The sequence below is a fragment of the Protopterus annectens genome, chromosome 6.part1, assembly GCF_019279795.1.
Source record: "Protopterus annectens isolate FY-2018-M chromosome 6.part1, PAN1.0, whole genome shotgun sequence".
Lineage (NCBI taxonomy): Eukaryota > Metazoa > Chordata > Ceratodontiformes > Protopteridae > Protopterus > Protopterus annectens.
Window position 1 is genome coordinate 547,222,789 of NC_056738.1, and position 12,500 is coordinate 547,235,288.

The following is a 12,500-nucleotide window of genomic DNA, read 5'->3' on the forward strand; positions in this document are numbered from 1 at the left end:
CACCTGACAGGCAGCTGATAGTAACTTTCTCCTTGTTTAGCCTGGTGAGTGCAACATCAGTGTGCCTGACTACAGAGTCACCTATGACTAGAGTGTTGGGTACATTATGCCTTATGGGCTGTGGTTGAGTGGCACACTGAGTTTGTGGGCTATGTGTCATTTGGGTTGTGTTGGGGGGTGGAGTTTGCTTGCATTTCTGCTTTGGATGTCCCTGGTGCTTGGGCAGGTTTTTATTGAGAGACTCCACAAATGTAGGTGTGTGTTTTGTGTTTCTCTATGTGTGTGTTTTGGTGGTGTAGGTTTGAGGGACTATATGATGAGTGTGGTGTGGTGCAAGTGTTTACCTTCTCCTCTTGACTGTCTAGTCCAGTCTTGGGTAAAGACAGCTTTGCTTCCAGTTTGGCTATATAAGTGCATCTCTCACAGGTTGCAGTGTTGGGTGGTAGGAGGAAAGGGTTGTCTGTGTACATGAGGCAATTGCTGCATTGCCCCAAGGTGCCCAGATTCATCAGGTAGACAAGAGAAATCACCAGGAGCTGTCCCTTAGACATGCCTGGATAGGTGCTTATTCATTAAGTACTAAAAACTGCTTTCCTCTACACAAGTGAGGAAAGCTGAGTGCAGTAGTAATTTGCAGCTTATTTAGTGCTTACAATGAGTTCTGAACAAGTGCTGAGTTCAAAGAAACAGATTTTAGTGCTAAAACTAGAAAACTGGCTAATTCTAAGAAACAAAATTAAGCTAGAAGGCTTCCCTCCAACACAGAAAGGCTTGGGGGCTCAGAAGCCTACAAACAGTCTAGACCACTTACAGGAAAGGCAGTATACAAGCTTAAAACATTTTTTTTTCTTTTCCAGATGCTCTCTTTGTACACAGTAGGAGTACCTGAAATCAGAATATGATCTCACTGCACTCAGTTGAGTGAGCAAATGAGATGGGCCCAGAAGGAGTATCCAAACACAAATTTACAAGAGGGATGGGCAATTTCAAAGCCACCAAGATTAACACCAAAACAAAACCAGGGAGGGTGGGTGGGGAACTAACTGAAAAAACAGTCTCAAAACTTCCAGTTCAGTTAATATTCAACGCAACCCAAATAAATCAATTAAAATGTATTATTTGAAAAAAGTGCAGATAAAAGGTACTTAAATTCTCTTATACATCCAGTTGAATACAGCTAGATCTTAGCCGACCAAAGCTCAGGTTTTAAGAAGAAAATATTCCAAAATGTACCACTTAAACAGGCAGTAACAGGATATCAATGAATGAGACTACCCCCGACTGCAATTACTGTCTATGCAGGAATTCTAACAGGCAATAAAATCTAGCAAACACTTACTGAAAAAACAGAGTCAAAACTTCCAGTTCAGTTAATATTCAATACAACACAAATAAATCAATTAACATGCTGTATTATTTGAAAAAAGTTCAGATAAAAGTTATTTAAATTCTCTTATACATCCACTTGAATACAGCTAGATCTTAGCTGGCCAAAGCTCAGATTTTAAGCAGAAAATATTCCAAAATGTACCACTTAAATAGGCAGTAACAGGATATCAATGAATGAGACTACCCCTGACTGCAATTATTGTCTACACAGGAATTCTAACAGGCAATAAAATCTAGCAAACACTAACTAAAAAAACAGAGTCAAAATTTCCAGTTCAGTTAATATTCAATGCAACACAAATAAATCAATTAAAATGCTGTATTTGAAAATGTGCAGATAAAAGGTACTTAAATTCTCTTATACGTCCAGTTGAATACAGCTAGATCTTAGCCAGCCAAAGCTCAGGTTTTAAGCAGAAAATATTCCAAAATGTACCACTTAAATAGGCAGTAACAGGATATCAATCAATGAATCAACACACACACACACACACACACACACACACACACACACACACACACACACACACACACACACACATATATATATATATATATATATATATATATATATAAAATATTTTTTTCATTACCATGAAACAGATATATGATTTTAATTTTGATGATGTTGAACACATTTGATTTTCATTGGTCTATCTGCAGAAGTTATTCAGAGTATTTTGCAAAAAAAAAAGTTTACCTAAAAAGGGATCATACTGCTTTTGAGTTTTAAATCATCAGCATATTTTGTATGATGTGCATCAGAATGGAAACATTTATCAGGAATGTAAACATTAAATAACGTCCCAATCTAGATCCTAGGTTTCAGTCAAGCATAGCTTGCTGCTTCCTATAAAGATAGGAATACCTTGTGCTACATACCTTTCAGCCATCTACTACCTCACCAACCATTCAGTAAAGATTAAGGAACTGTGTTACAGAAATCATCAAAGAGGTCTCTTAATAGCCTTATTCATTATGCAGTCTACTCCTCTTGCCTTATTCTCATGGCTGCTGTTTCTCCTAGTGAAAGGAATCAGGGATATAAATCAGAAATATTTTTCTAGTATGTTCCAAACACTGCCTAAGTCTCAGTAATTATATGAAGCCATTGTATATGTCATGAGAAGAAATATTTTCTAGTTCCCATATTTTAATTCTGATGCATATCTATTTTTACTAGTACTAGTTTGTTCGAGTATTTAAAAAAATAGCATATTGTCATATTTTACATTACAAGGAGTGAAATATATGAATCTACATTGCTTTCATCAAGTTATCTTGTACCCGATTAAATAAAAAAAAATATACATGTTTAATTTTGTTTGGCAAATTTTCCTTTACGTCCATTTTTTTCATCTAAAGCAAATGACAAATCAGTTCACAGTATGCACAACTTCCTGGACCTCATTATGTACAGTGAAGCAGAGGAAGTTTTCAGAGCTGCAGGATCTTGCATTTATTTATTTTATTATTTATTTGATATTTGTTAACTGGGATAGTCCGACTGAGCCAAAGCTCTTTTTCAGCAGAGGCCTGGGGAGAAAATCTCCACAGTAAATTACCAGCTAGTAAGGACAGTAGTATTATATCCAAACATTACAGATATAATATATTATGACACGTATCTTTTTTACAGAGATTATACATTTTGGCAAAGGTACAAAGAGCAGTAAAAATATAGTCCCACTGGCTTTCAAGGCTCTGGCTTTTGGATTTTGACAGGGAAACCATGGTGACCTTTTTTGGACTTTCCCTTTTATGTCGTATTTGTTCAGCAAGAAAGTCTACAAACACCTTGAAATATATGGAGAAGCAGGGCAAAACTGACTGCTGTAGGTGTCAGGTGTCACATGCTGCAGTGTTCTATCTTTTGAATGTAATGGAGCCAGAACTGGATGTCAGTTCATTACAGCACACAACAGAGATCACAACAAGAGGCTGCAGAGAACAAATAGAATAATCAGGCTTGCTTCCAGGATCGTCGTAGTCTCAAAGTGAATGGTCTCTGATGTTTACCAGGAGACAACATTCTTTCCACAAGTGGCAGTACCAGTCCTGAGATCTTTGTTTGCCATTCTCTGGAGACAGTGGGGGGGGTTAAGTGTCCCTCAAATTGCCAGATTAGAAACAGATAACCAAGGACAAGTGAGTGAAGAATATAATAACCACAGGGTGCACCACTCTCATTACAAACTCAGCCACAGCCCATTCTTTACCATTTCCAGAAATACCAGAGATCCACTACATCATAAATGTAGCAGCAAGGAAAAAGGTGGAAAGTCTTTTACAAAAATGGATCATTCATGGGGTCCATCCCAACGGACAAGGCTTAGGACATTATTCCAGATTCTTTTTACCCCCAAAGAAAACAAAGAACATCAGGCTAACACTGCATCTCAGTGGCCTAAATGCCTTCTAACTCAAAATAAACAATTTGCATGGTCACAGTACAGTCTATCATTTAATGCTATTCAGAAGGAAATTGGATGTGTTCTTTGAACTTTAAAGACATCTTCATCCACATAAAAATCTCCAGGTGATGCACCTTTTTATGTATATCCAATCATTATTAATTTTGAACTGTACCATTTGGCCTGACCTCTATTTCTTGACTGTTACTGAATGCATATGCACTACAGAAACTCACCAGAGACTGCAGGAGCCAAGATATTCCCTTACCCAGATAACTAGTTCATGTTCATGTTTATTATACTACTTAATTTACTAAGCATTTAATAAAAAAACAAAACTCAAACACTGAGTAATAAAACAACATATAACAATGCCAAGACTGTCTAAAATGAAATGAATTTGCAAACAAAGTTCATTTAGAAGCTTAGAAATGTGATTACATAAAAGGACACAACTATAACAAATTACAATCAGGAAGCAGCAATATAATGTCTCAGTATGTCCACCAAGCACAAAGTTACTTTAGTTAAAACAAAATCCTTTCATGTCCTTAAATGTTGTGGAAACAAGACCATTCTAAGCATATAAAACAGAGTTCAAGTGTTCCACATGTAGCCACCCACATCATACAAAAAGAAGTTATGTACTTACCATAACGTTCCACCTGTGTTGCCCATTTTCATTCTTCCTCAACTAATTGGATCGGATCTGATCCTCGGATCTGACTCAGACGTTATACTTGCTTGTGGCCACCAACAGGAAACTATAAGAGAGAATCAGAGAACATATTAATGACATTAAAACCAGTTAAGTCTACTAATGAATTGTACAGACACAGTGTTTTATGTGATGGATATAAAAACTTTCTATTCTTTATTATTGACAAAGTGGCTACCTCAGACAGAGGTGGTGATGTGGATAATTTTTTAGAATTTAAAGAGTTGGTCTGGCAATTGAGACTCAATGCAAGAACTTTGCCTGAGCTCAATGACAATATTTCTATCTGTAGTGTTTTAAAACTGAGAGCCAGTAATCTTTGACAATGTTACATTTTGTATGTTTTATTTTTAATTACTTTTTATGAATATAGTAAAAAGATGCATATCTTATAAAGGCATTTTATAATTGTATTATTCTGACAGCAGTAATTTTAACTTGGGATTGAAGTATATGTTAGTTAACTGATTAATTAATTCTGTTTGCTGATTGGTGTAAGAATGTATATATATTGGTTGTGTCAGTTGAAACTATTAACTCTGAAGAAGTCTGTGGATATACGGATGACAATGCTAAGTTATTTGGTCAATAAATTGTGAAAAGCTACACAGCAAGTGCTCCATTTTTATTCCTTTTGTAATTATTGTTTCCTTTTTGATTGTTTGGACCATGGACAGTTCCCAGCGGTGTGGGGATGTAGGCATTTGTTAGGAAAGCTGGTCCAGTGCACATGGTCTCCCACAGAGGGCAGTCTTCACTTCAGTGTCCTGGAGATGAAGGCAGTCCTCCTAGAGTTGCAGGCCTTTCAGGATTCCCTCCTCAGGCCTGTGATTGCCAACCAAATTATCAATATGTCAGTGGTTTGCAATATCAACAAACAAGTAGGAATATATTCTTATCTTTTGTGTTGAGAAGCCTTGAGAGTTTGGCTGTGGGTGATATATTTTACTGTTTTTTGATAGCAGCATATATCCCAAGAAAGTCCAATGTATTGGCAGACAAGTTGAGTAGATCTATTCTTCTATCTCATGCGTGGTCTCTCAACCCATTAGTGGTGGAACAGATTTTTATCCATGATACATTTGTCTTCACCTCCAACACCAAATGCAACTGTTACTTTGCCTTTATTCCCCAAGAGAAGGAGTCCTGAAGAGACACATTTGTTGACATTTAGCTCCCTAGTCTCCTTTATGCTTATACCCCCACTCCTCTCATACCAAACTTTTTGCAGAAGGCAATGTAGCACAAAGCTATAGTGATCCTCACTGTTCCGATTTTGGTTTTGACAGGTATGGTTTCCCTTTCTCTGGTCTCATCTGTTTCACCCTCCATGGGTGCTGGAGTCAGTTCCAGACCTTCTGTCTTATCCATCCATGATGCCTCACCCAGACAGTGAAGCCCAGAAGCTAACCACATGAATTCTCCATTTCCTATGATGGTCAGGCTGTCAAGGCTTTCATCTAAAGCAGTACACATGTTGACTTCCTCACTAAGATGATCAACTAGAAAGGTTTACAAGAGCAAATGGAAGAAATTTCGATTTGGGCTTCCAGTAGGAGTATAGACTTCTTTTTAGCTCCTCTGCTGACTAGTTTGGATTTTCTGGCTAGCCTTTTTCATGATGGAGTGGGTTACTTTACTATTAAAGTTCAGTTAGCAGCTGCTTTCCATTTTCACATTGCAGAAAATCAATCACCAGTTGCCCCTTTGAAGTGGTCTAAGGCTTTCTTAATGGGCACCTTCCTTCTTTGGCCTCTGCACAGGGTCCTTGTCCCTCAATGGGACATTACTATCCTTCTTCAGGCTTTGACGAGACCTCCATTTCAACCTGCAGCCACAAACGAGCTGAAATATATTTGCTGGAAAAAATTATTTCTTATGACAGTTGCTTCTGCACAAAGAGTTTTGGAATGTCACTCATTTTCTTGTAAGCTCCCTTATTTGTTTTTCAAAAAGGACAGAGTGACATTGTAAACAAATCCCTCCTTTTGTCATAAAATGACCTCTGAATCATTGCTGAACCAGTCCATCAGCATTCCTGTTTTTCTTCCCCATTTGTATAAGAGAGAGTATATGCTACATATTTTGGATGTGCATTAACAACTCTCATTTTACTTGCACTGCACTAAGAAGGTCAGAAAGATGGAACAATTGCTTGTATCATTCTCGCTGTCCAAATTAGGTAAACAAATGTCCGAGGTGACTCTTTGATGTTGCCTATCAGAGTGCTGTATATTTTTATTAAAAGAATGGACTATCTTTGCCAGGCACGCCTAAGGCTTATTCTACTAGGTCAGTTTCTACCTCAACTACATTTTTTCCAACCATGCCAATTGATGACATTTGTGCTGCAGCTCCACGGTCCAATGTTTATACCTTCATATCTCATTACAGGCTGGACTTGCAGTCTAGGTCCACAGCATCTTTTGGTTTAACCAATATCCTTCCATGAGTCCTCCCAATTTTTATGGTAGCTGAGGACTCTGCTCCATTCATTGAGGATGGACAGAAGAGACAACTTTGGATACTAAAGTTATGTACTTAGCATAATGATAGATCTGTGTTGTCTGCTTCTGTCCTTCTCAACTTACCTTCCTCCATCCCCCTTTCTAGTTGGTTCCTTTACCAGTTTCCTCTTGCCAATTTTCTGTACTCTTACTTGCAGTCATTCCTATTGGCAAAATCTCCTTTTTCCACTTATCTGTTGACATAATTCTTGGAATATTTTTTGAAACTTTATAAACATAATATTCTGTATAGTGGTTATTATTCTCTTTAAGGATCTGCATCCAAAATCCCACTGTCTCCTTATTTTTTGACTCCCCCACCCAATTCTGCTTGCGTTCTGCATATCAGCTTTAGCTGTGTAACTTTGAACTATCCCTTCAAATGACATAATTGTAGACCACCTTGTTCTATTGGGAGGATCAACTTATGCCACTTAACTCCTGCCTTCTTTTCCTCCCAGCTAAATTCCTTCAACTCTTTATTAATTATTGTCTACATCTCTTCCTCTAGTTGATAGAAATATGCCTGACCTGTATTTGAAACTAAAAGGACTAAAATGTATTTCACTGCATGTATCTTACTATTTATATCCATAAACAAGAGCCTCCAGTTTCTTATTTTTGTATTATCTGTTTTTAGTCTTTTTCCACCTATTCTTAATTTCCATAACAGAAGCCTTTTTCATCCATAACCCTAAATACTTCATTTTATCATGCCACCATAAATATGGGTATTGCTGCACCAAGCCATGAGTGTATACGCAACTTACAGCTTAATTTTATATTCATTAATTTTATATACGTAAAAGACTTGAAACTGTCTAAAAATGTCCCACAACACCAAAATATTCTCTTTGAATTTATTAAGTACAAAATAATATCATCTGCAAATAAAGTCAGCTTTTCTTGATTATCATACCAATTATATCCTTCAGTTTCTGAGCCCCTTACTTTCTTTACCAGTGGCTCTAAATATAAAGCAAATAACAAAGGAGAAGCAGATACCCCTGCCTGTTTCCTCTGTTCAAACACAGTTTACTGGAGAGGCACCCTCTCACTTTAATTTCTGCCTCTAATCTTTCATAATTAGCCTTATTATTGTATCACAGAATGCAAATGTTTTCATTGCCCTACTCATAAAATCCAGCTTACTCTGCTGAATTCTTTCTCTGCATCAAGACCCACCAACAACAGAAGCATTTTGTTTACATTCTGTATCCCTCTGGAGCATCTTTGTTCTATTAATGTTCTCAGATGTTTGCCTATCATCCTCCAAACCACATTGATCCATGTCTATCAATTCTGGCAACACTTTTGCCATTCTTTTAACTAATATTGACACAAACACTTTATAATCATGGTTAAAATTAAAATGGGTCTACAGGAGACTTGATATGATGAGTCTTTACCATCGTTGAGTAATACAACCACTTCTCCTTTCTTCCAAGATGCTGGTGCTTCCCCTTCTTTTAAAATAGTAGTAAATATAATCTTCCAGATTGTTGTCCCTTTTTCCCTCCAGCTTCCAGACTTCCACAGGAATACCATCTGTTCATGGAGATTTCCCTGCAAATTGAATATTTATCACCCTTTTTATCTCATCTCCTCCAATCTTATCTGTTAGTTACTGAGCATAATTTTCCTCCAATCTTGACATAATTAAGTCTTCCATAAATATTTCCATTTGTGCTCTGTAATGGTTTCTACATTCCTCTGCTTTAGACAAATTTTCATAAAATTTCCAAAATATCCCTAATACCTTTATAAGATTTATTTATTTATATTTGTTAACCGGGTAGTGTCCAACTGGGCAAATAGCCCATTTTTCAGTGGAGACCCAGGGAGAAAAAGCTCCAGTACAGTTACAATTAGTTAACATTCCAAGATATTATGAACATGAATATTAGCAAAAATATGCAGTTAACAAAGATACATAAGAAAGGAAATAAAATGCAATCATGTACACCAGTATTAGCAGAAATGCAATTAACAATATCCATATGAACATTTAGTCAAGAAAGTGTATAGTAAATCTAGTACAGAGATAAACAGATTCAAGCACAGAATGTGCAAGTCAGTTTGAAAAAAGGGAAAAAATGGGAGCATAAGCACTAGCTGCTTAAAGGTGCTGAACAGAGGTATGTGAGAGGGGAGTTGTGAAATAACAGGAGAAAGAAACTAGCCAGGAGCAACACAAGTCACTGTTCTAAAAGTCTTTTGCTCTGGAATTGTTCTCCAAAATAGTTGCTTAACAGCAATGTTTATAAACTCAGGCATATTATGATATTGCCTTATTTTCTCTTTAGCACTCTGCAGTTCTTCTATTGTTGTTCCACAAGATTCCCCTTATGTTGCAATACTTTAACCTTTCTAAGCCCCTCTAAATAATTCCTATTACTTCTTAACCACACCTCTTTCTCTTATTTCTACCCTATTTTTAAACTCCATTTTATTTTATCCAACTCAGTGGAAATTCCTCCTGAAGAAATTCCCTAGTAACTCCTGAATAATTTCCACTACCCATCCCTTAAATTCCTCTCTTTTTAACAAGTAGGTGGGAAATTGGCAGTGTCTCACTTTTTATTCATTACCCTGTATTTAGCTTTTACTGGTGCATGATCTGACATAATTATTGAATGTGTGTCAAAGCTTTTATTAATTTTTATTAATTAAATGCACATGTATTCCTGTGAAATATAATTTTTATTCAATCTAGCCCAGTTATTGTACCTTGAGGAATAATATGTAAATTCTTTCAAGTTCCTACTATTAAATTCATGTCTTCCATACAAAATATATTCCTAAATGCCATCAGACATCTACCCTCGTTGGTTATATTTTTCCCTTGTAGGTCCCCCTGATACATCTTCACTATTTGAAAATGGGTTCCAAGCCACACCTATAAGTAATATTCCCTAAAAGTAATATTCACTGCTGACAGCTATTTCTCCCAAAATTTTATTAAGCTCCATAATAGCATTTTGGTGGAATGTAAATACATGCCAGACTACTTTTCTTTCTCCCTTGCCAATAAATAGCCCCTTACTACAGCAAATCTACCATCACTGTCTTTTTTTCCTGTTCTGTCACTGTTGGAACCCCACTAGCAATCAGTATTATTACTCCCCTTTTTCTTTATCACTAATATTCTGCTGAACATCCATCCTGAAAGCCTTTCTTTGTCAGATTCACAGGTGTATTTCTTTCCAAATGTGTCTCGGAGCATTACTATTTGGACTTTGCAATTTTTAATATAATTCAATACTCTTTCTTTTTGTCTATACTTGTATACCCATTTACATTCCAAGATACAGTGGCTAGAGTAGCCATTATGATAAAAAAGCTAGTGCTCCCACTTATTATACATGACAGTTTTTTAAAGGTGCATTTCTAACTTTTGTCATAAAAACTGTTTGGCATGCTGATGTTTTATACAGTTGTTTTTTCTCCTCCTCTCCTTTTAGATCTAGGTCACATTTCTAAAGACATTTTGCTTTAAAACCCTCAAGCAAAAAATTAAATACATTTACAGAACATCCACATCACCCATTAATGTAGAACAAACACGCAAATCTATGTACATTTTCAACAAATGAAGCAGTAACAATTTTCCTCAGATCAGCAGCTGCACCCACAGGCTTAACCTACTTAACTAACCTACTTAACTTGCTACATTTTCTTTTCTCATCACTATTCCCATCTCAGATGTGAAAAATATTTTGTATACTTTCAGAAAATATTAACTTTTAGCCCTAAGCAAAAAGTGCACCAGCTACCTTTAAATACAATGAATGCACCATTTTATTAAATTCATTAAAATGTAGGCCATGATGGTGCAGCGGTTAGCATTGTCAACCTCACAGCAAGAGGTTCTCTGGTTCGATTTTCAGCTGGAGCGCCTTCTGTGTGGAGTCTGCATGTCCTCCCCATGGTCAAGTGATGCTTAAAGACATGCAGGTAGGTGTGTGTGTGAATAGATGTACATTCTTTGAAGGTTGGGCATTGGGCTGCCACCTCGGCACCGTAAAAATCCACTGCCAATCATTAGCAGACCGGAGTTCCGCTGTAGCGACCCCTAACTGGGAAAAGCCGAAAGGCATTAGTATTAAGTTCATTAAAATGTTAAGGCTGCTAGGGAGGCTACTATGTCTTATTCACTTCCCATAATTTCCAACTTTTTCACTGAATTAATTTGCCAGTGTATTTTTAAATTTTGCATTTCTCTTGGCAAAGAATGTTCAAAACTCTGAAGATTAATTGCTTGTACCTGCAGGCGGCCCGTCTTCTTGTAAAAGTAGTTAGCAATGAAAAAAATAAAAACAGTGAACAACTTGCAGGTGCATGAAGGAATCTTTGTAAATTTCACTCAGAACAGACTATTCAGAACTCCCTGGCTGTCTTCATCTACAGACTTCTTTTTTCAAGTTGGGCCTCCCACCAACCTCCCCTAGAGATTTTCTTTATAACATCAAGAATACCAAATTTATAGCACATACAATTAGGGCATGTTAGGGTGTGCTTATATAAAGCATTATTTAAGATGGCCTTAGCAATCGTGTGGATGTGTTTGTATATTCTTTATGTAAGACGTTTTTCTGTCTTGCTAACATAATAATAATTACATTCTTGGTGTATAGCCAGGTAAATGACCCACTCTGGTGCTACAGTTCCCTTCCTTGAGATAGACTGTAGTTGAGGGGTATCAAACTTCAACCAGTTTACTCTCTAAAATAAAATTACATTAATTACACATCCCACATCATGTTGTCCCTTTGCCATAGATACCGGTTGTCATTTTAAGGTGTTCAAATAAGAATTTATGATTCTTTCCTGTTTTATAGACAAAGGCTGTGGTCTCACCTAACACATCAATCAATTCTGGGTTACTTCTAAAAAGAATGCAGTTTCTACTAAGAATTTTCATTTTGCTTGTTGAGTATCCCCCATATGGCACAACCATGGTGTTACTAAATGTTTGTTATGAATCCATTCTAGATGTTCTCTGGGGATGGGGGTACATTCACTACATCCCAAGAGTGGTTTGAATTCAGTCCCCCATCCTTCAGACATTTATTTCCTGATATCTCTAAGTAATTCCTGTGGATAACCTATCTAAAAATATCTGAAAAAGTTTACTCAGCTCTGCCTTACAAATTTATGATGTTTGAACTAGTTTAGTAACACCATGGTTGTGCTATAGGAGGGACACTCAACAAGCATTAAGAAAATTATTTTTAGAAGTAACCCAGAATTGACTGATGTGTTAGGTAAGACCCCAGCCTTTGTCTATAAAACAGGAAAGACTCGTAAATTCTTATTTGAACACCTTAAAACTGCATCTGGCATCTATGACAAAGGGACAGCATGCTGTGGGATGTATAATCAATGTGGTTTTATTTTAGAGAGTAAACTGGTTGAATTTGGATGCCCCCAACCACAGTCTATCTCAAGGAAATGAATTGTACCACCAGA